General features: G+C 39.3%; 1 long non-coding RNA gene across 1 annotated transcript; it reads right to left on the bottom strand.

Annotated features, from left to right (window-relative positions):
- Positions 1-4453: 4453 nt before the first annotated feature.
- Positions 4454-25378, bottom strand: LOC123650661. The gene is made up of 3 exons (XR_006739455.1): positions 25253-25378; positions 15871-16002; positions 4454-5064 (listed from the first exon to the last, which is right to left on the bottom strand). It is a non-coding gene; the product is annotated as an uncharacterized LOC123650661 (long non-coding RNA).
- Positions 25379-25589: the final 211 nt, after the last annotated feature.

Below are 25589 nucleotides of genomic sequence, written 5' to 3'. Positions count from 1 at the left end.
TGATTATATCCTTAGTATGCATTCTTAGAAATTGAGCAATAGAGTTACTGGATCAATGGATAAACCATTTTAAGGGCCTTGATGTGAACTTGATGTCACTAAAGGTGTCCCCTAGAAAAAAGTTGCACCATTTACACACACCCCTCCCAGTCCCTGGCACTCAAATTACCACTTGAAAACAATCCTCCAGTTCCCCAGTTTGATAGAAAGAAAATTATATATCATTATTTTGGTTTGCATCTTCTATTTTGCTAGTTAAAGACTATTTGAGTTTTTTAAATTTTTTCCCAAGATTATATTCCTTCTCATGAGAATTGACTGTTGATATTTCCTCTCTTTTTTTCTTTTTCTGTGCTCACACATTTTAAAAGTAGGTTTATTGAGGTATAATTGATATACAACAAACTGCTTATATTTAAAGTGAAAAATTTGATACATTTTGGTGAGTGTATACACCTACAGAGCCATAAACATCAAGAAAATTAACACATCCATCACCTCTTTAAGTTTCCTCACACCCCTTGGTAATCCTTCCTCCCACCTCTGCCTGCCCACCCACCCACACTGTCACCAGGCAACCACTCATCCACTCTCTGTCACTATAAATTGGTTTGCATTTTCTGGAACTTTGTATCAAATTAAGTCATGTAGTCTGTTTCCTCTCTCTCACTCTTTGTTCTAGCTTATTTTACTCAACATAATTATTTTGAGATTCATCCAGTTTTGGTTTTCGTTCACTCATTGTTATTGCTGAGTAGTACTCCATCGTACAGATATACCACCATTGGTTTATTCATTCACTTTCTGATGGACACTTGGGCTGGTTCCAGTTTTTGACCAGCACAAATGAAACTGCTGTGAACATTTGCGTTCAAGTGTTAGTATGAACAAATGCTTTTCTTTCTCTTGGATCAGTAACTAGTGTGGGATGATAAATGTCTATTCAACTTTTAAGAAACTGCCAACTGGCTGTTCCAAAGTGGCTGCAGCACTTTACATTCCCAGCAGTGCTGAGAGCTCCAGTCTATCCCCCGTCCTTACCAACGTTTGGTGTGGTCGGTCTTTTTAATTTTAGCCATTCTAATAGGTTTCCAGTGTAATTCTTGTACGTATATACTTAAACAGTTTTCCTCATATACATTGCAAATTTTTCATTGCTTTGAAAGAACTGTTTTTTGTTTCAATTATTCCAATTTCAGTGCGGCTAAATATTTTACCGTATTTTCTATGTTGACACTTGGCCTGAGTGCACCTCTGTTCTAACCAAAAAATTCCTCAGTTCCCTTAGGGATCCCATAAAATTGTGTTCTTCCACAACAGAGATCATCCCTATTACCTCCATGGGTCCTGAAGACAATCGTGGATTTTTTTGTTTGAGCTGGAAAGCAAGCTACTGTAACATCACAATGTGGCAGGCCTTCAGTTTCTCCTACGCTTTTTTATGCTGTCCGCAGCTTTTGTTCTGAGACAGGCTCTAACGTGGCCTTCATATGCAGTTGTACAAACTTTATTTTTCATGACAGCAATATCCAAATGCAGAATTTAAAGCACCTGATGACAGCACCAAATTCCTGATGTATCCCCCATTTCACAAAGGCACATTTGCAAATCAAGTTTCAGAGCTGGCCATAGGGAACTCTTCATTGGTCTCCAATAGAAATGGAAAAATGCATCCGTCTGAACAACCATAGCTGTTGATTTGTGCTGTGTGTGTGGAAAGCAAAGCATCCAGGCTCTGGCCCAAATGTAGAGTGGAAATAAGCAGTACGAGGCAGATGCTCACTAGCCCTAGACAGACGGACCGAAGGACTCCGTAGATACTCCACCTGTTGATTTGCTCTAATTTCAGAGAGAAGAGAATCTCTTACAATAAAATCCCTTTTGTTTTGCAGAAACACAGTTGTGAGTGAAAAAGACATTGCCTTTTAGAAACATAATCTGATGATGATTTGTTTGGAAACGCATTGAGTCCAAGGTCCTTCTCTACTCTCCAAAGGAACAGAATAGCATTTCCTAAATGAGTGAATGGTTATAGGAATGTATGATATGTATAAATAAATTCATTCAGCAAAAATTTATTTATAATGTATGTCTAGCACTTTCCTAGACATAATCCTTGGCCTCATGTAGCTTGCAGTCTAGAGGAAGAAGATGGACATTATTCAAACAACATACAAGCACATATATAATTAAAATGGAAAGGAATGTTTTCATGGGAAAGTACAAGGTACTATGTGAGGGTGTATATCTGAGACCTGCACTAGCCTGGGAGTCAGAGAAGTTTTCTCTGAGAAATGACACTTAATTTGAAACCTGAATGGTAATTAACTGAATGAAGAGATGAAAGAAGTGCGTTCCAGACAGCGGAAACAGCATATGCAAAGGCCCAGTGGCAGGAGGGAACGGGACCCTTTTAGCGTAGACAGGGCAGGGTGGGGGGGAGGGGGTGATAGGAAAGGTAGACAGGGGACAGACAATGAGGACTTTGTAGGACATGTTATTTTGGCTTTGTCCCAAAAGAACTAGGAAAGTCACCAAAGAGCTTGAAGTGGCCATTTATCTGATTTGTGTTGCCAAAAGATTGCTCTGGCTGCAGCATGGAGAAGCACTGAGCGTGGTATCTGACTGAAAGTCAGAAGATCTGAAAGCAGGTTAGAGCAGGACACCCCGTGGGAGGTGATGGCTAAGGGGGCGGCAGGGGCCATGTGTCCGGGGAGGCTCACTAAGTATGTCAGGGAGCATTCACGATGACGTGGGTTTCTATCTGGAGCACCTGCGTGCTGGCGACGGCCTTCATGGAGACCGGGAAGACGTGGTTGTCTTCTTCAGGGAAGAGCGGGTTTGGGAGTTCAGTTCAGTGTCAGACACGTTGTGTGGGGGTGACTTCGAGTCGTTCTCAGGGAAGACAAGTGGGCAGAGGTCTGTGTGGGTCTGGAGCTCAGGAGAAAGGCCTGCTTTTCAATGACAAATGTGAGGGTCGCTCTCATACAGATGGTGGCTGGAGCTGCGGGTACATATGCCTTTGTCTTTACCAAATTGAGAGCAGGTGTCAAACCAAACCAGGGGGGCTGTCAGTATTAAATGTCTGTGTACTTAAGGTTAAGTCAACCAGGAGAAGGAGAAGTAGATGGAGAGCTGTCGGGAGAATGTGGTGTTGTGCAGGTCCAGGGGGAAAGGCGTCTTAACAAGGGCGTGGTTAGTAACACTCACGATTTCTGAGAGGCCAAGAACTATGAGGCCTAAAAAATAACTGTTAACTTTAAAATAGTTTATTGCTTCTTATTAGACAGGTTTGTCTCACCTCTACAACCTTGTTTTATGCTATATCCTTGTTATTTCCTTTAAGGTATGTGTTCGTCTATACAGATTTTCTGTTGTGATCTTTCTTTCTGAGTGTTCTCGAAATATATATATTGTATATAATGGTACAAATTTAAAAACAATCTATGTTTAATTTATATTTTCCTGTTAGAGTTATTCAATGATAAATATTTTTAAGTTCCCGTATAAAACATGAAAAATTAAGCAATTTATATGGTTTCTTCTTGCTTTCTGTATCTATTATGCTAAAAAAAATGTTTATATCATCTGAGATTATCAGTACATTTCACATCTTCTGGTTTAAGAATGATTTTTTACATTTACATTCATTTTTGCACATTTACAACAAATAAGCCCTCCTTTGCCACATCTTTTATACCTTAGCTGCCTCATTCTTAGCCCCTACGTTTCCTTCTTTTTCTTTCTTTTTTTTTTTTTTGAGACAGAGTCTCAATCTGTCACCCCAGTAGAGTGCTGTGGCATCAGCCTAGCTCACATCAACCTCAAACTCCTGGACTCAACCAATCCTCCTGCCCCAGCCTCCCAAGTAGCTGGGACTACAGGCACGCCTCACCACGCCAGGCTAATTTTTTCTGTTTTTAGCAGAGATGGGGTCTCACTCTTGCTCAGGCTGGTCTCAAACTCCTGAGCTCAAGCAGTCCCCTCACCTGGGCCTCCCAGGGTGCTAGGATTACAGGCATGAGCCACCACACCCAGCCTCCGTCATTTTTTGATTAAAGTGTATCTTTAGTTATATATGTGGTTTTATATATATATATATACACACACACACACACACACACACATATATACATATATATATGTATTAGAGACAGGGTCTTGCTCTGTGGCTAAGCTGGAGTGCAGTTGTGAGAGAGATCATAGCTCACTGCAGCCTCAAACTCCTGGGAACAAGCAGTCCTCCTGCCTCAGCCTCCTGAGTTGCTAGCTAGGAACACGGGCATGTGCCACCATGCGGGGCTAATTTTTTAATTTTTTCTAGAGACGAGGTCTTGCTATGTTGCCAAGGCCGGTCTTGAACTCCTGACCTCAAGCAATCCTCCCACCTCAGCCTCTCAAAATACTGGGATTATAGGTGTGACCCACCATGCCTGGCCTTTAGTTATATTTAAATAGAAATATTTTTAATTTTTGGATTATAATGTCATTGTCAGAATAAAATCCAAATAATATAGAAATATACACGATGGAAAATGAAAGATCTTCACACTCCCATTCCCAGGAAGAACCTTAATTACAAACAAAATTCTTTGGTTTCCCTTTCCTTTAAAAACATACAAGGGTATGTGAGAAGATTTCAGCCTACTTGGCAATCTGTAGCCCTTCGTAATGTAAAAATTCCTGTCTCTCTAGACTTGTAACCCTTCGGTCCTGGAAAATTCCACTTTGATCATTTTGTGCCCATCCTCTCTGTTCGCTTTGGAACCCCCATAGCCAGTGGCAGGATCGACTTCAGTGGTCAACGCAGCTCAGGCAACACAGTCCAGCCCCACGTTCCTCGGTTTCCCACCCAGTTGTTGCAAGCTGCCATCCGGGAGTGGGTGCAGGAGGTGGGACCCGATGGGCACGGTGATGGGGATCAGGGACACGGCTTCCTCAGAAAGTCACCGTCCCAAGAGAGAGGGTTGGCGCCTGGTCTTCTGATTGGTGTAGCCCCGGACTCCCGAGTTGCTTGCAGAAAATTAGAAATGAAGAATCTTCTAGTCTGTTTGCAGGAGGTTTCTGTTTCAGGTGAAAAAACAGAGAGATGTGGTTCTCAATCCAGTTCTATCAGCCTCGTAGTTACCGAGACTCCTCCAAGTTTCAGGTATTATATTGTTTATCATTTTTAGTATGGTTACAATTTTTTGGTTTTTTTTTTGAGACAGAGTCTCACTCTGTTGCCAGGGCTAGAGTGAGTGCCGTGGCATCAGCCTAGCTCACAGCAACCTCAAACTCCTGGGCTCAAGCGATCCTCCTGCCTCAGCCTCCCGAGTAGCTGGGACTACAGGCATGCGCCACCATGCCCGGCTAATTTTTTCTACATATATATTTTAGTTGTCCATATAATTTCTTTCTATTTTTAGTAGAGACGGGGTCTCGCTCTTGCTCAGGCTGGTCTCGAACTCCTGATCTTGAGCGATCCACCCACCTCGGCCTCCCAGAGTGCTAGGATTACAGGCGTGAGCCACCGCGCCTGGCCTACAAATTTTTATATTTCTCAATTCTCAATTATTTTAGTCGTCTGCCTTAGGCATGGTATTTTAAATTGGAAATCTCATGAAATATTTATTGAGTACAGATAATAAAAGTGACACATTATAAACCGCTTTTATCTAAAATGTAAATGTGAAAAGGAGGATAAACGAAAGGTACAAAGCTTCTGGTTTTACATCGGAATAATATTTTTAGTATTATGGTAACTTTCCCCCTTGTCTTAAAGTTACTACTAAAGGCAGGGGGAGGGGGATTAAATTCCTCTAACATATCTCTTGCTCTGATTTTTTTAAGTAGCAGTGAACTGGCCTACAGATTTATGCCACCAGCATCCAGAGCTTTTTGCTCTCACAACTGTCCTGCTGGAATCAATGAACTGTTGATTAAAAACCTTGTTACTTAATACATTTCGTAAGCTTAAACTCTTTTTTAGAAGCCTAATCACTTTCATGTCACTAGCTGCAGGGAGAGAGACAAAAGCTGTGGCTAATTATTAAACACTTTACAAAGCTGATATTGAATTTCTAATGTATCCCAAATGCCCGCTTTCTCCAATTAGTTCCTGGGTTCTACTAGCTAGCACATTGCTAGCTTGGAGAATGGCTTTATGTTTAAGATCCTAAGGTTTCAGAAACCTTGAAACAGTCACAGATTCTCTGTTCGTTTTGAATCAGTCCTGTGCTGATGCAACATCTGGAGACCCGAGGGAGTAATCCACCTGCTAGCAGAGGGCCAGCAGCGTCCTTGCAGTGCCACCTGCTTCAAGATGGCTGTCTCCCAGAGAACTGCCTTGGAAAACAGGCCAACCCGGTTTAGACGTATTCTCACATCGCTTCCTCCTCCCCCGAATTCTCTCCTGAGACCCAGAACTGCATTTCCAACTGCCAAATATACGAATATTCTCCAAGTTGCAGAGGACCACGGCTAACTGTCTGAAAGACCATACTGAAAGCTGGAGAACAGACCCAGATTTTGAACTGAAATCCAGTCCTCAAACTGTCCCTGGGGTTATGTCCTGGGAGTGAAGGTGACATAATTAAGGCATCCAATTAAGTTGGTGTTTACTGGCGAATGCTCCAACTTCTGCAGAACTCACCCCGAATGTCCTGTAATCTCACACTCAGGAAGGGCGTGCTGGAATCATTACACTTCAGACACGAGTCCCACTGGTAGAACAAGGTCAAAGGGCAGCACAAAAAGATCATTTTCCCCTGAAATCTGCCTATCTCATTAGCCTTTTTGCAGGTGATATAACTTCTCCTTCTCTCCAAATATGCCGGGGTCCCAAGGCTATCAATACTAAGCATGTCAGTTCTGTTATTGTTATGAATTATGTGCCAAGCCCCTGGAGGCCTTGTCCAAAGGCACAGATACTTACTGAAGATGAGCTATCATATCACAGCACAAGCAAAAATGAACTTTAGGAAGTCAAGCTACCAGACTTTTTTTTATAAACCATTAATCCATCCAGCATGTGTAATATGGATAATTCCCATAAAGTGGAGCGCGTAGTTCACGTGATTATTCCTGAACCTACACCACACACACACACACACACACACACACACACACTTCTCTTCAAATGAACAAGACTGTCAGTTTAATATTCTAATTTTTATTAATGATCCTTTTTAAATTTTTCCCACCTTTTCTAATTTTTCCAATTGGTTAATATGAGTTAACACTCTTCCCTTCATTTTTGGTTTTCTAGCCTTTAAGATCTCAAAAGCAAACAGAGCTAAAAGTTGGCCCTGCTGGTTGTATAACAAAGTGTGCAATTATATTGTTATATTATTTATAGTGTATCTGTTGCTGTACTTGGTTAAAATTTGGTTAAGTTGTCACCCAGTGAGATTGTTACTCCTACCAAGGTCCTGAACATCACATGCTTTGGTCAAATAACCAAATCACCTCCACACTTTTACACAAAACATCTATTTCAAAATATTTATTTAAACAATTAATCTTGTATCTTTACCCTCTATCACCAATCACTGCCTTGAAAGTATTATATATAAATAGTTAGAAATGAAATTAATACATAGATAAGGTCGATTTCCTTCCTAACTAAAAAACTGACCTTTATGGAGATTAGTTTTCTTTCTTCCCATGAAATTTTAAGAAGCAAAGCAAAGCCTCTTCCTCAATGAACAGACGGAAAGAATTTGTTGCTTGCTGACCTGCCTTACAAGCAATACTAAAGGAAGTCTTTTCAGCTGAGAAAAAACAAGCCCAGATGGCAACTCAGATCAGTACAAAGAAAGAAATGAAGAGAACTGTGAATGGTAAAGGAGTAGATTAACATACAAGATTGTATAGGTTTACATTTTATTCTTTTCTTCCCTTCTTTAAAGATTTATGTGAGATTGCATAAAACAATAATTAGGACACTGTACTGTTGATTTATAACACACAGAGATGTGATACACATGACAAGGATAGTATGAAAGGAGAAGGAAATGGAGCTACATTAGGGCAAAGTTTCTGTATTTTATATGAATTAAGTTGGTATTAACTTGAAGTAGATTGTGATAAATTATAATGTAAATTGTAATTCCAAGAGGAATTACTAAAAAATAACTAAAACATGTATAGTTAAAAAGATAAAACTGATAGACTACAAATATTTATTTAACAAAAAGAAGGCAGTAAAAGAGAAAAAGGAAAATAGCATAAGAGACATATAGCAAACAAAATAGGAAAATGGCAGATTTCAATCTACTTACATCAATAATTCTATTAAAATGTGAAAGAACTGAACAATCCAATCAAAAGGCAGAGATTGTCAGACTTGACTAAAAGAAAACCAAACAAGATCCAAATATATGTGTAAGGCTGGTGGCAGGCACCCCTCCCCTCCCTAATGGAAAAAGAAGAAGCCCACGAGACCTGCCAAGGACAATGCCTGCAAGGCCCAGCTAAGTTAAAGGATGACCACACCTGGATGGTTGCCCTGACAAGAGTCTCGGTTCCTAGAGTCCACACATACCACCAGCCCCTCCTATTTCTCAATACCGGCCCTAAAAGTGCAACGGAAAATTCCTTGCTCTCCCCACCATAAATCTTCCTGCCAAAGAAACCCCTACCCCCTGCCCTAAAAACATATATAAACCCACTCAGACTTCTGGGCGATGCGACTTCTTGGGTCTCTCTCTCTCTTCTAGGACTCGAGAATCTCGCCTGGGCCCCCCTCTCTTGGGACCCGTTACCCTCACCCAGGAGCACCCCAATAAAGCCTCTTTACTTATCCCTTTCAACTGTGCTCGTCTTTCTTTCTCTGGCACCAGCCAATCCAAAAAATCTTACAATATGCTTTCTATAAGAGACACACTTTAGATTTAAAGAAGTTGAAAGCAAATATTCACAGTAAGAGATGTGAAATAGTTATATTAATAGCAGACAAAATAGACTTGAAAACTACAAATAGGACTAGAGTCACCAGGGCAATATCATATGAATAAAGGGTCAATTTGTCAGAAAGATATAACAATTGTGAGTGCATACACAACTAAAACAGAGCCCCAAAATACATTAAGCAAACATTGACAGAACTGAAAGGAACGATAGACAATTGAACAATAACAGACTTTAATCTCTCACTCTCAATAGAACATTCCACAAATGACAGCAGAATATGCATTCTTCTCAAGTGCAAAATGGAACATTCTCTAGGATAGATCATATACTAGGCCATAAAACCACTGATAAATTTAAAAGGATTCAGATGATAAAAAGTATGTTCTTAACCACAGTGAAGTTTTAAACGGCAATGGAAAACAACAGTGGAAAGAAGACTGGGAAATTCTCAAAGGCTTTTAAATACCCCATGGGTAAAGAAGAAATCACAACGGAAACTAGAAAATATTTTGAAATGAATGAAAATGAAAACACATATATCAAAATTTGTGGGATGCAGCTAAGCTTAGGGGAAAATTTGGAGCTTTAAATACCTGTACTAGGATAGACGATAGGTCTCAAATTAGTAACTTGAGCTTCTACTTTAAGAAACTAGAAGAAGAAAAAGCAAACTAAACCAAACACGAGCTGAAAGAAGGAAATACTAAAGATTAGAGCAGAAATAAATGACACCAATAACAACCTAACAGAAATTAAAAGAATTACAAAGGAATGCCATGACCGAATTTATGTCAACAAAGGAGATAACTTAGATGAAACGGAAAAAAATTCTTAGAGTCAAATTACTGAAATGAATCCAGGAAGAAACAGAAAATCTGAATGAACCTATATCAAAGAAACTGACTTAGTAATTGAATTCTCATAAAGTCAGGCCTAGCTAGCTTCGCTGATGAATTCTATTAGATATTTAAAGAAGAAATAATGTCAATTTTTCACAAACTCTTCCATGATTTAGAAGAGGAGGGAAAACTCCTCATTTATCCCGAAGTTAGTATTAACTTGATATGAAAAGCAAAAAAAAAAAAAAAAAAAATCACAAGAACCAAAAAACTACAGGCTAATATCCCTCATGAATATAGACACAAAAATCCTCAAGGAAATATTAGCAAATTAAATCCAGTAATATATAGAAAGGATTATACACCTTGACCAAATGTGGTTTATCCCAGGAATGCGAAATTGCTTTCACATTTGAAAATGTCAATGTAGTATACCAATTCGGAGCAGAATAAAGGACAAAAACCATGTAATCATCCAAATAGACTCAGAAAAGGTATCTGACAAAATCCAACACCTATTTGTGATAAAAATTCTCAAGAAAGTAGGAATAGAAAGGAAATAGAAGGCATCTGGATTAGAAAGGAAAAAATAAAATCATCTTATTCTTAGATAATTTGACCTAAATATAGAAAACTCAAAAAATCACAAAAATATATTAGAAATAATAAATGAGTTCAGCAAGGTTATAGGAAACAAGATCAAAACATAAATATCAATTGTATTTCTTTATGCTTATAATAAGCAATTTGAAGATAAAGTTCAGAAAATAATTCAGGCAGGGCATGGTGGTTCACACCTGTAATCCCAGTGCTGTGGGAGGATCACTTGAGTCCAGAAGTTTGAGACCAGCCTGGGCAAAATAGAGAGACTCCAGCTCTTAAAAAATTCTTTTTGTTGTTAAATTAGCTTAGCATGGTGGTGCATGTCTGTAGTCCCAGCTACTTGGGAAGCTCAGGCAGGAGGAGTACTTAAGTCCAGGAATTGGAGGTCATGGTAAGCTATGACTGCACTACTGCACTCCAGCCTGGGCAATAGAGCGATATCCTATCTCTAAAAATATAAATGAGAAAAAAAAAAAGCCTTGGCGCAGTGGCTCACGCCTGTAATCCTAGCACTCTGGGAGGCCGAGGTGGGTGGATCGCTTGAGGTCAGGAGTTCAAGACCAGCCTGGCAAGAATGAGACCCCGTCTCTACTAAAAATAGAAAGAAATTATCTGGACAGCTAAAAATATATAGAAAAAATTAGCCGGGCATGGTGGCACATGCTTGTACTCCCAGCTGAGGCAGGAGGATTGCTTGAGCCCAGGAGTTTGAGGTTGCTGTGAGCAAGGCTGACGCCAGGGCACTCTAGCCTGGGCAACAGAGTGAGACTCTGTCTCCAAAAAAAAGAAAGAAACAAAGAAAACAATTCAATTCATAATAGCATTAAAAAGAAAACCTCAGGAACAAATTTAACAAAAGAAATACAAGGCTTTTACACTGAAAACTAAAGTCTTTGCTGACAGAAGTTGAAGATCTAACTGGGAAGACACACTGTGTTTGTGACTAGGAAGACTCAATATTGTAAATAGAGTGATTCCCTGAAATTGACCCGTAGATTCAACACAATCCCCATGAAAATCTCATATAAAACACAATCTCCTATCGGCACAATCCCAACAGGCTTTGTGTAGACCTAACAGCGGATCCTAAAATATATATGGAAATGCAAAGGACTAAGAACAGCCAAAACAATTTTGAAAAACAACAGAATTGGAGGACATATACCATCCTATGCAAAACTGACTGTACATCTACAGGAATTGAGATGGCATGCTCCTGGCATAAAAAGAGGTATTATAGATCAAAGGCACAGAACTGAGAGTCCAGAAATAAACACTTACATTTAGTTCAATGTATTTTTGACAAGGTGCTAAGGCAATTCAGTGAGCAAGGACAGTCTTTATAACAAGTAGTGCTGGCACAACTGGAGATCCCCAGGCAAACCTAAGAATTTAAACCCTTACCTGACACCAGAAACAAAGATTTCTCATAATGGATTGTCTGAGTATAGAAGCTAAAACTATAAAACTTCTAGAACAAAATGTGTGACCTTACATTAGATAGCTCGTTCTTTGATATGACATCAAAAGCAGGGAGGTGAAGAAAAATGATTTGAGCTTCACTAAAATTAAAAATGTTAACACTTCCAAAGACAATATTAAGAAAGTGAAAATACAAGCCACAGACTGGAAAAAAGTAGTTACAATCATGTATCTAATAAAAGATTTTATACCCATAATATATAAAGAACACTTACAACCCAATATGAAGACAAACAATCCCATTAAAAGAATAGAGATTTCACCAAGAATATATAGGAATGGCTAATGAGCACATGGAAAGATACTCAGTATCCTTAGTCATTAGGAAAATATAAATTAGAATCTTAAAGATACTGTTGCACATTCACAAATGCTTATAATAAAAAAGAAATAAAATAAGTGTTGACGAGGATGCTGAGAAACAGATACGTTGCTGGTGGGAACATAAAATGGTGCAGCCGCTTTGGAAAACGGTGTGATAACTTTCCAAAATAGTGAAATTTAAACTTACCGTACAATCCTGCAAGTCCTTTGGTAGACATATACTCAAGAGAAATGAAAATATGTGCTTGCCAGAAAGACTTGTACGTTATGGTACCTTATAGCCAAAAACTGAAAATCCCATGTCTGTGGATTGGTGAATAGATTAAAAAATGTAGCATTTCCATACAATGGAATACAACTAGCAATAAAACCCAGTGAACTTCATGCTACAACATGGATACACTTCCAAAATAGCATGCTAAATGAAAGTGTACGATTCCATTTATACGAAATGTCCAGAAAAGGGAAAACTCAAAAGAAGCCTCAAAAGTAACTTAACTGCCTACCAGGGGAATCCAACTCCATAGGAATACAATGAAAGTCCGCATTAAAAAAGTGTAAACTTCAATGTTCATATTCCAATCAAGAATGAAAAAATCTAACATTTGCTATAAAAGTATCACTGGATGAAATTAACAGAAGGTTGGAAACTATAAAAGAAAAGATCATTGACCATGAAACCATAGCAAAATGAAGCTAAGGGATTTTGGAAAAAAAAAAAAAAACAACACAGGAAAGAAAAAAAGAATAGAGGACCACTGACCTCTGGGATAAGATGAAACATGAGTAACTGGAAACTAGGGGGAGAGGAGACAGAAAAAAATATTTAAAGAAATGATGGCCCCAAACTGCCCAAATTTTATGAAAATTATGAATCCACAGAATCAAGAAGCTCGGTGAATGCCAAACACAATAACATATTCACTCAAAAAGCACAACAAAGGCACATAATAATCAAATTTTGAAAAAAGCCATGACAAAGAAAAAAATCTTAAAAATGACAAGAGAGGAGAAAATACACTTCATATATAAATGAATAAAGATAACAATGACCACAAGCTTCTAGTCAGAAACCATACAATCCAGAATACAATGAAATGATATCTTTTAAAGTGCTAAAAAAAACTATCAATTTAGAATTTATATCGACTGAAAATAGTCTTCAAAAATAAAGTTGAAATAAAAACTTTTCCAGGCAAACAAAAGCTGAGAGAATTCATTGCCAAGAGTCCTGTACTAACAGAAATAAAATTCTTCAGGTGAAAATACAAGGATACCAGAAGGAAACTTGAACATATTTAAAGGAACAAAGGACGTAAGAAATGGTATATATATATATATATATATATATATATATATAGGCAATTATAGAAGAAAGAAAATAATGAAGAGCAGAAATCAGTGAAATACAAAAAAAAGTTAAAATCACTGAAACCAAAGCTAGTTCTTCAAAAAAAGAATCTACTATATTGATAAACCTCTAGGTAGATTGATTAAAAAGGAATAAAACACTTATTATCAACATGAGGAACAACCTCACAACACATCTCAAAGACGTGAAAATGATAAGAGAATACTGTGACAATTTACATCAATAAATATGATACCTTACACAATAAAACCGACCCAAACTGACTCAAGAAAAAATAGAGCATCCGAATATAAATATTAAAGAAACTGAAAGGCAGGCGCTATGGCGCATGCCTGTAACCCCAGCACTTTGGGAGGCCAAGGTGGGAGGATTGCTTGAGAGCAGGAGTTTGAGACCAGCGTAGGCAACACGGTGAGACCCCATCTATACAAAAAAATAAAAAAATTAGCCAGTTATGGTGGCATGTGCCTATAGTCCCAGCTACTCAGGCGGCTGAGGATCACTTGAGCCGAAAAGTTCCAGGTTACAGTGAGCTATGATGATGCCACTGCACTCCACCCTGGACAACAAAGAAAGACATTATGTCAAAAAAAAAAAAAATTGAGTTCATATTTTAAATTCTCTCCACACAAAAAAATTCTAGGCCCAAAGGCATCATTGCTAAATTCTATCAAGGATCTAAGGAAGAAAAAATACCAATCCTACAAACCTTTAAGAAAATACAGGTGGAGGAAATATTTCCCAAACTAACACCATTCTTAATGGCAAAAGACTGAACCTCAACTCTTAGCTCACACCACATACAAAATTTAATTCAAAACGGATCATAGACCTACACGTAAAACCTAAAATTATAAAACTTAGAGGAGAAAACATAGCTGAAAATCTTAGTGACCTTGAGTTTAGCAAAAAGTTCTTAGTAATGACACAAAAAGCACAAAATACAACAATAATAAATTGAACTTGAGAAAAAGTAAACACACATACTCTCCAAAGGACACTGTTACAAAAATAAGGCAATACTTCTTTCAATAATCTAGATACAACATATATGTTCTTGGAATAACTTTATTTATAATAACCAAAACTGAAATAGATGACTAGATAAACAAATTGTGGTATATCCATACCCAGCAACAGAAAGGAATGAACTACTTATTTATCTATGCCAGGCATAGATAAATCTCAAAAATATTATGGGAAGCAAAAGAGGCCATAGACAAAAGAGTCATCTGAAACTCAAACAAGTACAATCTATTATGACAGAAAGTAGATCAGTAGTTTCCTGGGAGCTGCGGTTAGTAGGAAGTGGAGGAAGAAGACTGACCTAGATGGGGTACCATGATCTATCTGGGGTGATATAATTGTTCTTTATCTTCATTTTGGTGATGGTTTTACGGGTACATAAAGTTTGTCAAAAGTTGTTACAATGTATACATATTATGAGTACATTTTATTGTATATATAAACTAAACTACAAAGTTGATTTTTAAAAAAAAAAAAGCAGCAGCAACAATGATCTAGAAAATTAGTAATCAGACGAAGAATATTGGTGTAGGGAGGATCCACAAGAAAAATTCAACACTCGATCATAATAAAAATTCTCAAACTAGGAAGAGAAAGCAACTTCTTCAACCAAAAAAGGATATCGACAAAAACATGCAACTAACATTATACTTACTAGTGAAAGAGAAAATGTTGCCCTACGCAGGACCAGTGTTAAGGACGTCCATTCTCACTCTGTAACCACAACCACACTTGAAAGGAATCGTCCGTAGTATCCAGGAGTACTCAACTATATTTTGCTCAGAAATCTGCTTGCTTATTCTTGGAGATGACCACTTTTCATTCCTTTCTTTCCTATTTTCTTAAAACTTCTTACAGCCCTATCTCTGCTCCACTCTCAGCTAACCATTTCACCTCATTTTATTTTTCACAAGGCAAACCAATCATACAAACTCATCATACAATACGAATCCTCATACCTGCAAATCTCAAGAAGGTAGAAGCTTTTATCCTGGCCACGACTCAAGAGAGACCAAGTTATCTGGCCAGCTTAAAACTCAACTGGAACTTGGATTATAAACATAGGTCTTAACCCAGAAACTCTAGGCAACTGACACTTTTCTATCAACAACTCCTACAAGCAAAAGCAAAGACATGTTCAATCCCTGAAATCTAGCATAAAACCATAGTAAAAAGACAGGGATAATTAATTCCCAAATTTGGGTTCCCCATCTTTGAGAATGGTTCTTGTCATTAAAAAAAAAAAAAAAAAGTATATTTGGTTTCTCACCAACAAATGAATTAAATAGGAAAAGTAAAGAAAAATACATCCACATTTGCACACCTTACCTGCTGGTGGTGGGTGTTGGGATAGGTATACTAGACAGAGGTGGGAGGATAACCTGAACTTGACATTCGCAGTAGAGAAGTCCTCACCAGGCTGTGAGATCAAGTCCAACAATCATGTTTCCGAGAAACCACCTAAACAGGATGAGAAAACATAGAATTGATAAGAACTAAACCACCAGGTGTACTTCCAATAAATTATAACCATAGCTACATAAATAAAACCACAATTATCAATAACAGCTTTATCTCATGTATTTACTTAATATAATGGAAGTTCCTGAGGTTCGAAACACATTAATGAGTCATTTCCTTTATATTTAAAAAAGAAGGCCGGGCACGGTGGCTCACGCCTGTAATCCTAGCACTCTGGGAGGCCGAGGTGGGTGGATCACTCAAGGTCAGGAGTTCGAGACCAGCCTGAGCAAGAGTGAGACCCCGTCTCTACTAAAAATAGAAAGAAATTATCTGGCCAACTAAACATATATGTAGAAAAAATTAGCCGGGCATGGTGGCGCATGCCTGTAGTCCCAGCTACTTGGGAGGCTGAGGCAGTAGGATTGCTTGAGCCCAGGAGTTTGAGGTTGCTGTGAGCTAGGCTGACGCCACGGCACTCTAGTCTGGTCAACAGAGTGAGACTCTGTCTCAAAAAAAATAAAAAGGTTTTTTAATATATGAAAAATAATATAATTACCTACGTAAAGTAAAAATATGTATCTAAAATCTTACCATAGGACCTGGCACATGGCAGCTGTTTAGTAAATGTCATTCTATAAATACCTAATAAACAAATACATCATAAAAACAAAGACACATGGTTCTAAATTTCAGAGTTGTGAAAAAGTCAATTGTAGGCCCAGCACAGCCGCTCATGCCTGAATCCCAGCACGGAGGGAGGCCTAGGCAAGAGGCTCACTTAAGCCCAGGAGATCTCAGATGAGACTGGGCAACACAGCAAGACCCCATCACTACAAAAAAATCAATCATAAAAAGAATTCAAGAGTATTTATAAGGTAAGCATTTGCGCAGAGGAAATATTGTATTCAACTCTTAACGACTCTAAAGTCAATATGCATCCTACAATCAATGACATTTTATGGTTTAATTAGCAGCACTTTATCTTAGAGGTAAATTAATATCTTTTTGCTGAAATATAGTATCAGAGAGTCACTGCATCAGTATTTGGTTTCTGTCCTAAATCTTCCCCCTGGAAAGCTCTCCAGTAATTGCAGAAATTACCATTTGCTTTTATTTTCTTTTTTCCCTTTTAATTTCTTCCTTGACTCTTATGATAAAGCAAGGAAATCAAGGACACTCATATTCTCAAAGGGATTTCCAGTCTGTAGTCCTTTAAAAGATCAGGTAATATTTGCAGTACTTTCAAACATCCTGACATACATATGTAAATTAGGAAGAGAAAGACATCCTAAACACGACCTCAAAAACACAAGTAAGATTGGTATCTTTCATTTATAAAATATATTTTTTATTTTTCTTTACAGCAAAGACACCTTAAAAAGGCCAACCACTGTCCATCAAAAGATGACTATGTAAAGAAATTGTGGTACATATACGCAACGGAATATTATACAGCCATAAAAAAGAATGAAATCCTGCCATTTGTAACAACATGGGTGGAAGTGGAGAGCACTATGTTAAGTAAAATAAGCCAAGCACAGAAAGACAAATCTCACATGTCCTCATACATATGTGGGAGATAAACAGTAAAACAATTGATTTAATGGAGACAGAAAAGAAAATGCTGGTTACCAGAGGGTAGAAAGGGTGGCGGGAGGGGGGCAATAAAGTGGGGATGCTTAAAGGGTGCACCAATATAGCTGGATAGCTAGACGGGATGAACCATACTTGATAGCACAACAAAGTGACTACAAAGAAATGCTTGAGGTGATGGATACAACAATTACCCTGATGTGATTAATACACATTATATGCCTGTATCAAAACATCACATGCACCCTATAAATATATACAACTATTATGTTCCCATAATAAGTTAAAATTTAAAATTGGAAAAAGGCAAACCACAAACTAGAACAGTGCAATGGCAAAATTTTGGTCTATCCAGTATATACATATTTCTTGCAAATGGCAAAATTTTGATCTATTCAATATAAATACATATCTTACTAATCAATAACCGAATGAATGATCCCAAGAGAAAAATAAGGCAAGACAGGACATGGGATTAACAAAGGAAATCAAAGAAATGAAGTAAGCCAATTTCATCAATAATCACAAAAAAGCAAAACAAAATCACTTTTTGCAAACTGGCAAAGTATTAGAAAATAATAATGCCTAGTGTTGATGAGGGTTTGGAGAAAGAGGCATTCTTTTACACACTACCAGTTTGTATGTAAACTGGTACAAATTGTTTTCTGAAGAATGGCCATATACACCTAAGCCTTAAAACCATGCACACCCTCTACCACAGCAATTCCACCACTAGGAGTTCGTCTCGTCATTCAACACAGAGATACCCAATGATAAAAGATTAAGAATGTTTCTTAAGGAATTGTTGTAAATATGCAACACATAAACTTAAGAAAATTATGGTTTTTTTTTAAAGTTTAGCTAATGAGAAAGTCCACATAAATGAGAAAATTTTATTTTTATAAAGTATAATTCGTGTATACCATTATTATTCAATTTTTCCTGTGTCTCTGTCATATATTCACAGTAGGGTTTTTTTTGGGTTTTTTTTTGTTTTTTTTTTTGCGACAGGGTCTCGCTTTGTTGCCCGGGCTAGAGTGAGTGCCGTGGCGTCAGCCTAGCTCACAGCAACCTCAAACTCCTGGGTTCAAGCGATCCTCCTGCCTCAGCCTCCCGAGTAGCTGGGACTACAGGCATGTGCCACCATGCCCGGCTAATTTTTTCTATATATATATTTTAGTTGGCCAGATAATTTCTTTCTATTTTTAGTAGAGACGGGGTCTCGCTCTTGCTCAGGCTGGTCTCGAACTCCTGAGCTCAAGCAATCCACCCGCCTCGGCCTCCCAGAGTGCTAGGATTACAGGCGTGAGCCACCGCGCCCGGCCCACAGTAGGGTTTTAAAACCAACAGTAGAAATGTTATATAGTCAACAAATATTAAGTAGTACACTACTATGTACCAACACTGTTCTAAACACTGACATAGAAGGGTGACCAAAATATGCTTACTGTGAAGAGACACAGACTGTAAATAATCATGAAATAATACGATAAAGTGTTATAAATAAAACAAGGTAATAGGTCAACAGGACTGGCCAAGAGGCAACAGGAATGAGGGGGTCAGGCGATTAGAGAAATCACAGCTAGGATGACCATACGTTGTGATTTCCTGAAACAGTCCCCATTTATACCCTTGTCCCAGTGCAATTATTAATTATGCTCCATTTCATTCTAAAAATTGTCCCCCTTTCGGTAACAAATTATATTCTAAGGTGACTTTTGTGCTGAAGCTTGAGAGATAAGAAGGGAAGAGTTACATGTTTCAAAACAGATCCGCCTCTTCTTTCCTAGGACAGACAAGAACATTCCAGGAGGAGGCACTACAGAGTCTGGAGGCAAAAGCAAACGGCCAAGTCAAGGAGGCTGAAGGAGAGAGGCAGAGAGGGACAGAGGAGGTGAGCCCTAGAACAGGTAGGGGAGAGCACCCGGGGCTTTGAGAGATCGCTCAAATCTCTCTCTCTCCTGCTGTGTATATTCTGAATATTCATCCCTTTTCTGCCTTTGTTATACATATTTGTCCCAGAATCCACAACTACTTTCATCTTTTCAAAGACCTTCTCCACTCCCAAATTACAAAAATATTCTTCTACATATTCCTTATACTTTTTAAAGTTTTAATTTTTTTATATTTAGCTCCTTAATCGCCTGATTTTTTTTTCTAAAAAGGGATCTAGCTGTATTTTCTTTCCTAATCGATAGTCAATTATCCCAACAAAACACGTAAGGAATATGACTGTCTTCCTGCCCAGACTGAAATGCCATCCTATTACAACCCAACAATTTCACTCACAGGTATACAGCCTAGAGAAACTCACATGCTTTCTTACAAAAGGTATTTACTGCAGCACTGCGATAGGAAAATCTGAGAAAAACCTAAATGCCTGTAAATAAAATGGATAAATTGTGGTATAGTCATATGCTAAAATACTATATGGCAGTTACAGTGAATTAACTAGAGCTCACTGTTTCAAAACAGATAAACCTCAAAAAAGCAGAGAATTTACAAAATGATATTCACATGTAAGCAACACAGAAAACAATACTACTAATTTACAATACACATATATAATAAAAGCATAAACACATGTGAGATATACATCCACTTTAGGATACTAGTTACACCTAAGGAAGGAAGGAGAAAGATGAAGAAGAGGTACAATCTGTGACACTTTATTTCTTAAAATAAAAACTGCTGTCATTCCTGCACTCTGGGAGACCGAGGCTGGAGGATGCACTGAGGCCAGGAGCTGGAGACCAGCCTGAGTGAACGTGGTGAGACCCCGTCTCCAGAAAAAAAAATTGAAAATTAGCAGGGCCTGGTGGCGCGCAGCTGTAATCCCAGCTACTTGGGAGGCTGAGGCAGGAGTTGGAGGTTGCAGTGAGGTATGCGATAGCACCACTACACCGCAGCCTGGGCAACAGGGTGACACCCTGTCTCAAAAAACAAACAAACAAACGACACCAAAACTGAAGTATGATAAAATATTATGTTTTCTATATCACCAATAGTGGTAGATGAACATTTGTTAAATCACTCTTTGCATATTTCTGTGGGCCTGAAACAGTAAATAAGGAAAAAAAGCACATCTTTATTATCAAGTATATTCCCACTTATACACGACACTACGCTCACCATTAATAAGTTGTCTTTTCTTGTGCCAACGCCACACTTTTCAAATCATGACAGCATTATGAGATTTTTATATCCCGTAGGCCAAGTTTCCCCTCCCTGGGCTTTTTTGTTGCTGCTCCTTTGAAAACTTTCAGAGCTATTCTAGCACATTTCCTCTTGGACAAGAATATCCAAGTCAGCTTCAAAATAGGGAGTATTTAGATGTAGTAGAGTTTGGAAGGGTAAGGCAGAAAAGAGGATTCCAGAAAGGAGTACAGTATGAGCAAAAACAACGCTTCTTAATGTAACACAAAATAAGCATAATATTTAATAGCCCAAAGAGAATAAAGAAATATGTCATGCTTCAGTATTTATGTGAAGATTGTCAGTTTAAAGAGAATATGCTTTTTTCTTTAAAATAAATTATATGGCATGGGTACCTATAGAAAACTGATATCACAAATGAGATTTTCAATATAACATTAAGTATACAGTTTGTATCCGTGCTATTTATCTAAGCTTTTATGTAACAATTGAAGCATCCCATACTTTAAAAAAAATTCCACAAGTCTGAGAGTAGGTGAAACAAGAAACTGCTAATTTATAAAATAATTTAACCTATTTGTTTTGGTCTCGAGGTACCTAACCACTGGCATCATAAACTCCCATCACTGTAATACTTAAATTCCATGAAGCATCGCTAGGTCCAGATAACCTCAAAGACATTTTTGTTAAGAAGATATTCATCAAAGCAGACTTAAAATTGAGCAAACTAAATAATTCCCAGTGATTACCGTATCAGTGACATAGATCAATACCAATATTTTCAAACTATATTTTCATTGCAGAAATTTAACGTTAAGAAGTATCTTAAATTCAATACCTAAGCTGAATATCCAAAGTGATCTCTCATTCCCCATTCACTACAATTTTTGTTTTAAGTAAGTGTCAGCTATCACACTGAATCACCCCGGCATGACACGGTGTGATGGAATGAACACTACACTGGATGGGAGAACACTTGGATTCTGCTGCTGTCCAATGGCAACAACTTAGGCAGATCACTTCTGTGACCCTCAAATTCATTCAAAGTTAAAAACATGTAAGACTAGATCATCTAAATGACCCTACATTCTATAAATTACTAGCATTTTCTTTTAACCAACTGAGATCACTGCAAAATAAAAGTAACGGCACCACACATAGAAGAAGCAAATTGAAGAATCCACAGGAACATTCTCAGACGTTCAAATGTAAAGAGAAAAAAAAATGGATTATATCTGAAGACTATCCAAGTAATATCTTGACCACTTAAGCTCCTGTGGTAGGAAAAAATGGTAGCACAGTATAACTGTTCAAGGAAAAATACCACCACAAGAATACCGAAATAAAAAACAGATGCTCCACATATAGTTACTGCTACATTACAGAAGCTTTTCCTAGGTTTTCTTTTCTTTTTTTTTTGAGACAGTCTGACTCTGTCCCTCTGGCTAGAGTGCCATGGCATCAGCCTAGCCCACAGCAACCTCAAACTCCTGGGCTCAAGCAATCCTTCTACTTCGGCCTCCCGAGTAGCTGGGGCTACAGGCTTATGCCACCATGCCCGGCTAATTTTTTCTATATATTTTTAGTTGTCCAGCTAATTTCTTTCTATTTTTCAGTAGAGACAGGATCTCACTCTTGGGCAAGCTGGTCTGGAACTCCCGAGCTCAAAGGATTCTCCCACCTCGGCCTCCCACGGTGCTAGGATTAAAGGCCTCAGCCACCACACCTGGCCTTCCAAGGTTTTCCAAACTCCTAAGAAGTCCTGATAGAAAAAGAAACGTTTCCTTAACCATCTAAATGTACTTTCTGCATCATCAAACGTGAAAAGGACAAAATATGAGACAATCTATGGAGTTAGTTATTTGTGCATATAATTGGTCTGCTGAACTATGCTTTGTACCTGTTCAGCACTGAGTAACGCGCCCTGAACATAAAAGGTACTTCACACTGTTTGAACAAGTTAGTGAACGAAAATACATGAATCTTTAAGGCTGTACATTATAAATTCTAATCAACCTTTACTTCTTGCTTTATGCCATATTCTAGTAAAATCCAATATTTGAAGTAAAAGAACAGATAGAAATAACTAAATATGCTCAAGCTCTATCATCCTCAGACATCAATAAAAATTCGAAATTACAACTAAGATAGATCACAGAATACAATTTAAACTGAATAACAAAAACAAACACACAAAAAGCTTGAGTAACAAATAGCCTGCCTACCATTCACCTGCATCAACCCCTGGTCTGTCGAAAGGCCTTTTGCTTTCTACGGCAGATAGCAATGACAAGAAAATCTCACCATTTCACAAAATTTCTAAAAAATGTTTTAAACAATTTGAATAACGTAAACTTGCTTAGCCTTGGGACAAACTTTTACTGAATTAAATTTTTAAAAAGTTAATTTCCAACATTTCGTGCTTTTTTAAAAAATTAAAAAGACAGGCCAAACACTTAAGTGTGACTGTATTTTTTTAAATTCACCAAGATATCCAGTTAAAATCTATATTCCTCTAGAGGCCATGGAGAGAATCACAGCTATCGATGTGTCATGGCAGATTAACAGGTGTATTCTGATAAAGTGTAACGTGAATACATTTTTCTGATTTGAATCCTGTTTATACAACAAAAATGTGCAGTGTCAATATCCAACATACACACACACACACACACACACACACACACACACACACACTCCTACTCCATGCCTTAAACATAAAGATAAAAATCAGAGAAGGGCCAACCTTGCTCTCAAGAGGAGATAAAATAACAATACAAGGTAGAAAGCGTAAGCACCCTGAGAGATGTGCAGATGTTACTGCCTCACAGAAACATAACCCTTTCATCTGTTGAAAGCGATTTCATAACAATTAACTCCCTCTAGGCTCACAGCAGCCAACTCTGTTGCTGGAGTGCAAACGTTTTCCTACTAGTACAGATGAGGAAACTGAAGCACAGAAAGGTCCATCAGTTCCAAAATCTCACACAGTTAGTTACAAAACTAGAGAGTTAGTTACAAAACTAGAGACTGCTTCTGTTATATTTTCTCTGGGGGAGTAGATTAACATATGGCAAGCCTTTTGTAAAAGGAAAGAGTATTTTGATACTGTGAGCAATCACTTCCTAGTCTATTTTATATATATACATCGATACCTATATAAAAAACTTGATTTCCATTAACACGCGTGCTTAAAGCAAGGCAAAGCAACTAGGTACTATAAATATTAAAATAAATAAACCTCCACTATGTTTTAACAGAATGAGAAAATCAGATGCAAGATCTCTCCCTCCAGTAACTTGCGGTTATTAGTTCTGTAATTTTTACTCATGTCTAAATAAGATTCTAAAATTGGTCTGCTCCGGAGCCCAGGCAAGTACAAGTTGGTTCATCCAATAAACACCTTTAAGAAAGGGTACATCAAAACATTTTCAAAAAGCTACTGAAAATTAAATAATACCATCAACTCTTCAGTTATCCATAGGACCATGATGTGACCCAGCCTGGGCAGCTGTTGATCAAGTAAGTTGAACGAATGAATGAATCTCCGTAGCATTTTAAACTCCCAGGCCTGTTGCTCTTTGCACACTGCCATGTTCCGCCTCCCATCACTGCCTCACCAGGTGCACACAAGCAATGTAAACTGCAACATAGTGAGGATATAATTAGGGAAGCAAATCTGATGCAGGTGAATACACTAATCCCAAAGGTTAGAATCACCCATACCACTACTCTCTAAGGTTAACTCCTCTCTTGAAGAGCCACCGAAGTATGCAACTATCATGGAAAGAAAAGTGACACATTTTGAGCAAATACTTTTCATAAATATCACTTATTCCCATCCAATACATGACTATTCTGATCCAGTTTATTGGAAGAACTCCATCTCTTCTCCATTAGGGCCGATTTCTCAACTACAGCTTCTCAACTCCCCCCTGAGCCAAAAAGAAGTGGCTCACCGACCTCACACGTGAAAGCACCAACAACACACGGCGGAAGGCACAGGGTTCGGATCTTTGCCGTCTCCACCGCGACCCACCCTGTCCCCTTGCAAGTGGTCTGGTTAGAAAGGCGAACTTATTTGCTCTTCACGCACCTGTCCCGCGCTGTCACCCTCCCTGGCCCCTTCCGCGCTCCCCAGTCGGCCCCCGACTCCGCCCCAGGCCGAGCCCAGGCCCGCCCCTGCGGGGACCCCAGCCCGGCCCCGCGTCGCCCGGCCCCGCGTCGCCCGGCCCCGCACGGGACAGCCCCGGGCCGGCCCCGCAGCCCACTCTTCCTCCAAACCGCACGAGCTTCCCCCGCCCGGCCGAGCTCCCGCCGCCCCGACGCGCCCCTGGGCGGCCGAGAGAGGAGGCCGGGCGGCGGGGACCGGTCCCGACCCGCCGGGCCTGCGGCGCCCTCGCCCGGCCGAGAAGCCGACCCCGCGGCGGGAGTCCTGGGCGCCCTCGGCCGAGCAGGCGCGCGGAGGCCGGAGCTGCCGGCGCCGGGGCCCGCTCACCGGGAGCTGGCGGAGCGCGGGAGTCGACGCGCCCCGGGCCTGAGGGGCAGGACGCGGCCCCGTCGCGCGGCCCCACGCCAGGACCTCGCTCCGCGCGGGGCACCGGGCGCTGCCTCCAGCCGCAGCCGCCGCCGCCATCTTGACTTAGACCCGCCCCCTCCGCCCCGCGCCGGCGCCGGCCCCGCCTCCTTCCGAGCGCTGGGAGACCGGCGCCCTCTGCCGGCCGAGCGCCGCTCCTACCGCGGCCGAGTTCCTGCCTGGCGCCGCGCCTGGTCCCTGGAGTCTCCCCTAGGCCGGGCGGCGGGGGTCCCCTCTCATGCGTGTGTCAAATTGAAGA

Source organism: Lemur catta, chromosome 15 (assembly GCF_020740605.2).
Source record: "Lemur catta isolate mLemCat1 chromosome 15, mLemCat1.pri, whole genome shotgun sequence".
NCBI lineage: Eukaryota > Metazoa > Chordata > Mammalia > Primates > Lemuridae > Lemur > Lemur catta.
This window is presented reverse-complemented; position numbering and strand designations above follow the sequence as displayed.